Genomic DNA, 6,000 nt, shown 5'->3' with positions numbered 1-6,000 from the left:
AATTTGGCTAATCAAGCCTTATGCTCTTACAGTTGACTCTTGCTTATTCGAAATTCTTTCATTCGAATCTTACTATAATTCGAACTTGTTTAGTCCCCGTCAAGGAGAAATTCTCTTAAAATATTTCCCAAACTTTTTATAATTCAAATAAATAAGATTCGCTGTGCTCGAATTAGCAGCAGTGAACTGCATAAAGATTTGTTTGTATACATAAATAAATATTCGAAATAACTTCCATATGATTTGGATTTTTTCGATACACACAGCTCTTTCTATTCATAGCAATACACCTTTTCGACCGTAGCCGCCAATTGCTGCACAGGCATTTTTTTGTCCATTTTACCACTCTAAAAACGTTCCAGTCCTTTTTTTTTTGCACCTGTAGACAATAGAAAAAGGCGTAAAAAAAGGATTGGATCGAGTTTAGGGGGATAATTAAATCGCGACTGTGGTCGAAAAGGTGTATAGTTAAACACAATACTTTTAGAACTTACTGAAGTAATATGAAACAGAAAATATGGTTTTCAATGTGGATATTGATATTCATCTTTTTCGCACAGCAGGCTTTCAAATTCACAGGTAAATATTTTCATTTTTTTCTCAATAAATTGAGCAACCAAGTTGGCTCAGACTCGAGCCCTAAATCAGCCAAATTCTTTTATAGTATACTATTTTGTTAAAGAAAGATTTTTTAGGATGGGATTATGAATTCTATTATTTTTTTACAGCTCCAAAAACACAGTCAGAATAATGAAAGAGCTAGTGACTTTAAATGTAGATTTCTAATGGGGGATAGAATGCCTTTTTTGTAGAGCATTTTTGCCTTTTTTATTTCAGATCATCCTTCACCAATGTTCAAGTTTAAAGCCGGTCTCCACTTTCGTGCGAAATGGGCGACAGCTTTTTTCTTAACCTTTTTTGCCTGAAAAAAAATAAATTACGTCATAAAAAAGTTTTGCACGAACAAAAAAAATTTGAAGGCAGTTTTACTTTTTTCATCCGTTACGTCAATTTCGACCAATGTAATTGCTTCATTTTTCAACCGACCAATGACCTTACAAAGTGTTTCATCACTATTTTTGCTATATTTACTACAAGTGCACTCATTTCAATTTTTTCTGTCCAGAACTTTAGCACTTTTTGTAAAAAAACTTGCAAACTCTTATCAGCAAAATTAGTAAAAACCTCAACCTTTTGCAAGCAAAGCAAAGATTGCAATTTCTTCACAGTAAAAATTGCATCTAAAAGCAGACTGGATGATGTTTTCTTAGCCTGATTGCCGATTTTAAACCAATAAAATTAGAGAAGTGAAGAAACCGTAGCTTGCTCCACGCACGGGTCTATATCTGAAATCAAAATAGCAGTTATTTTCATAATGGCGGGATAATGGCCACACAACCGTGAATAAACAATTGATTGAAAGTTACTTTTTAGAATTTAAAGTACAACCAGGGATAATCAAGATGGCAGACAACAAAACTTGCAATATTCGCTATCATTTTCAAAGTTTTCATGGAATTTCATAGCATTTTTAGCAGATAGCATCTACAGCATTTATAGTAAGTGAGACAAATAGGCCCAAAAACGTCAAAAAGTTTTCGCTCATGTCGCGCGAAAGTGGAGACCAGCCTTTACGTTTGGATGGCACTAAACATTACAGGACGATTTCTATAAAAAAAATAGATACATCCATAATGAAAAAGAAGTGGTTATTTAACTTCTAGGAGAAGAATCTAAGAATGATGGACAAAAGCTTTGAAAATATAAAAATATTTTGTTATTTTTCAGGCACGTACAAAATGAAGAAACTTCTCCAAAAGGTTGAACAACCAATCAAGTTTCAGGATCAAGTTAAACCATCCAATGAACAGCCAATAACAACTCAGAAAAAGGGCGGGAAAATCAACAATCAACCAATCGAAATCATAAATCCTAATGATATTCCACCAATGAGGGAAATCGTTGGAATCCATTCACCAAAACAAAAAAGGAACTCACAGAATCAAAAAAAGTTTTTACCAACTACATCATCAAGAATGAATATTAAAGGCTTTAATAAAATAGATCCGAATTTTTCCATAAATAATGCTAAAAAGTCTCCCTGTACTTATAAAGATACTCTATCAAATATGTTACTCGCAGTTAATTTCAATTTTCCATTTTACCAAAACATTCCTTTCCTATTGAAACTTTATGAACACATTTTCAAGAAAGTTATATTTTGTGGTTACAAAAAGGATAAAAAGTACTCGGACGTTTTACTCGTTGTCCAAGAAAATAACGGCTTTCAAGGCTACGCATGTCTCATAAAATCTATCGAGAAGTTTGGGACTGGTTTTCTAGGCTACTTTTACACAAACGATGATGTGTTATTAAATTTCTGGAATTTGAATAACGATTCCGATAAAATCTGGATCGGAAAACGGATTTCGGAGACTAATGTCCATCGCTTCGGACAACATCATAAAGGAAAAGAATGGCCCTGGAGAAAGAACAGGTAAAATGTGTGAAGATGTTTTTGGGAAGATAGAGACACTTGTAGGCCACCATAAAAAGGTTAATGATTCATTTTGTGTAAATCAAACAGGAACAATTTTTGACTCAATTGAGAATCTGGACAATGAAAAACTTGAATCAAAGAGAATGGATGCTTCAGAGATATTGCAGAATTCAAACGTATCAATCCTCCAAAGACTTCTACATATTTTCAAAACAAATGTCGATTTTGACAACTCGAATATATCTTGCGTGACAGGTCGATCAGATGTTTTCTACATCCCCGCAAGCAAATCACAGGCATTTAAAACGGTGGCTGAGATGTACAATAACCACAAAGTATTTCTAGAGGCTGCAGTACCAACAATACTTTATTATCTAGATCTAAAAGAAAATTTCATAGATTTAAATGGAAATTATTACGTCGATGTTTTCGGATATTCACAAGACTATTATAGCGGCAAGGCGTTTTTATATAGCCATTCAACAGATTTGACATTTTCTCACCCATTTAAATTGACAAAATCATTAATGAAAATTTATTTGGAGAAAAGATTTATTCCAGACTTGGAACGGTTTAAAAGGCAATGTTAATGCACCCCTGTATCACAGTTTAGGTCGGACTACCGCCCACACACTAGAAAGATTGCCTAAAATTTAGTCCACGGGTCGGAAAAACACTTTACTATTTCAGCTCCACTTGAAAATTGACTTTTTTCATTCTCACTTGAAATTTAATAGAACAAATTGCAGTACAAAACCATCCCAATAGATTTTTGACCTGAGAACAATAGAATTTCTATACCAATTGGGATTTCGATAGAAATTGTCATTCCCACTGTGCAGTTCCACCGGGGCTGTGAGACAGTGGTGCGTTGATGTTAAAATGTACTTTGAAAGTGGCTCCGAGTTCATCTAACCCCCCCCCCACAGTGTAAACTTAACCAAGAATATAAGCTTGTATATTATTTCACGGATAGAACATAACCCAAAACTATAAAGTATATTCTCTATAACTCGAACCTCTATAACTCAAATAGTTTTGTTTTCCCTTCAAAATATCTTTTCTTAGATTAATTAACGTCAATTACCTTATATACAAGGGGGCGATACAGGATTTATCCTACCTCCACTTGGCGTCTTTAGACCAATCAAATTGCAAGAAACTTAAATGAGGCGGGATATAAGGTCGAACATAGCCATAATATAACTCGAACGTGTAGTCTCTATAACTCGAACCTCTATAACTCGAACAGTTTTTAAAGTCAATATATGGTATACAATATAAGGTAGAACATAGCCATAATATAACTCGAACGTATAGTCTCTATAACTCGAACCTCTTACTGGAAAGTTTTTTTAACTCGAACGGTTTGAAAATTTGACTGTGTAAATACTTGATCCTTGAAAATGGGAACTGAATAAAATGTGCAATTATTTTTGTTTTCACTTACCCTATTACCACCTAAACTGTAATAGCTATATATGAAATGATAAAATGTAAAATCCAAATAAAAGGGAGTTTAGCTTATTTGAAAAGCTTAACTATAACTTAAATTTATCCTCAACTCGAACAATTTCCTCCCCCTTGACATTTGATTCAAAGTTTTTGGTTACTTAAGAACAGTTTTAGCCTTAAAGGCTCTGACCATAGTCAAAAAATAGATTTTGGTGTTTGAACATACAAAAAGGGCTTGGTTTTAATGAGCGATTGACCTTATTCATTTTGTTTTTTATTTTTTTCCGAACTGTTCGCAAAGAATTGAACTGTTTTAAATTTTTCGGGAAAAAAATTTCTAAATTAGTTCTTTTGATTTTAATTTTAATTTTTCAATTTATAGAAGTGTACGGTATTTCTCAGGTCTATTGACCTGTATGAAACAATCTTACATATTTTACAATTTTTGATGCATCAAAAATGAGCGTAGGAGTTAGGTAAGCGTAGGAAGAAATTTTGTCGGGCAAGGGCTGAAAGCAGCAACTTTTGATAGTTCGCCTACGCAGCTCCTATTCTAGAAAACACCTTTATGTTCCCGCCCTCTGACATGATTAGTCTATTTTTCTATTAAAACAATTATAGAATTAAGATGAAAAATTAGTCAAAAGGCACTGTGTTTCAAGATTTTGAGACAAATTAGTCCTTACAAAAATTTTCCGAAAACTTTTTTTTACTTCGGTGAAAGATACACCATCTACCGCAAAAGTATTTTCAAAACATTTTTTCTTCGCCGAGAATGAGCTCTTCAAAGTTGTGAAGGTCTTCATTTTCTTCTTCATCAAATTTTTCCTTAAGATTCTTAAATGTATAACATGCCAAAATGTTCATAACTTTTTGTGTTTTGAGCCTAAAAATGTTCTTAAAATGTTCTCAATTTCGCCATATTTAGAGTATTTATGGGATTTATGTGTATTTTCCTAAGAAATCGGACATTTTAGAGTCCATAAAATAGCCTTTAAATGTTCTTAACTTGTTCTTAATATTTTGGCCATCGAAGCCTTGTGTTCTTATATAGTTCGTTCTTATAAAAAAGACGAGTATTGGTACGTTTAATGGACGTGTTCTGCTTTTATGTGCATAATCGATGATAAGGTCCGCAATAATATAAAAAATCGAGCCTAATCTAACAACAAAACAGGGAATCGCTTTCTCTAGAATGAATAGAAAATAGTATTTCATATTTGAATTTGTATTTCTTGTTTGAATAAACCTACATTTAGAATTCTATGAAAACCGCGAAATATTAATTAATTTTTTAAGACATGAATCAAAAACACCTCCTATGGATTTTGTCTGTGACAGTCTAGGTTCTCCCGCATTTGTGATAATCCCGCAATCTCGGGACAGACCTTTTTTCTTAATTGATAATTTCATTTTATTTTTGACACACACGAAACAGTCACGTCTGATTCCCCAAAAAGAAACCTGCATCAAAAAAAGCCTCTATGTATACCGCAATAGCGGTACTTGGTACTTGAAAGATATACCGCAATCACAGGTCTTTAGGGTATCCATAGTAACGCCAAATAAACTGTCCTTCAGGTTCTTGGCAGGTTTCTTTCAGATTTATTCGATTTATTCAAACAGTCTATTTCCAGCAATCGATTAATCAATACAGAAACGTTTTTTTCATGTATTGATAAAGATATTTTTGCCAAAAGTTTGGTAAATTATGAATTTATTTTGATCGTTGTTCAAGGGAAACCGATAACATTTCATCTTGTACAAGGGAACGAAAAACGATACAATGAGATATAGCGAAAAGACTAATGTCTGTTCACGATAAGTGTGCACTCTTTTTTCTTTTATCTATTACTTTTGAAGGAATTCTTCAATCTTTATAAATTTGGTATCGTTGGAGAGATATTTGTGAGTGGAACAATTTGAAATAAAAAAGTCTTTAGAAATATTCTAAAAACGAATATGAAAATGAATATCTTGTAGAGAAGTGCTATAACTTTCATTTTCACTGGAGAGATTTTTTGATCTTAGAAGATCATCACTGT

The 6,000-nt window shown here is 33.0% G+C and overlaps 1 pseudogene; it reads left to right on the top strand.

Annotated features, from left to right (window-relative positions):
• The first annotated feature begins 459 nt into the window (after positions 1-459).
• On the top strand, positions 460-3,183 carry LOC136808497 (uncharacterized; annotated as a pseudogene).
• Positions 3,184-6,000: the final 2,817 nt, after the last annotated feature.

The sequence above is a fragment of the Clytia hemisphaerica genome, unplaced genomic scaffold (assembly GCF_902728285.1).
Source record: "Clytia hemisphaerica strain Z4C2 unplaced genomic scaffold, Clytia hemisphaerica genome assembly, whole genome shotgun sequence".
Taxonomy (NCBI): domain Eukaryota; kingdom Metazoa; phylum Cnidaria; class Hydrozoa; order Leptothecata; family Clytiidae; genus Clytia; species Clytia hemisphaerica.
Note: the sequence above shows the minus strand (reverse complement) of the source record. Positions and strands in the feature narration are given on the sequence as shown.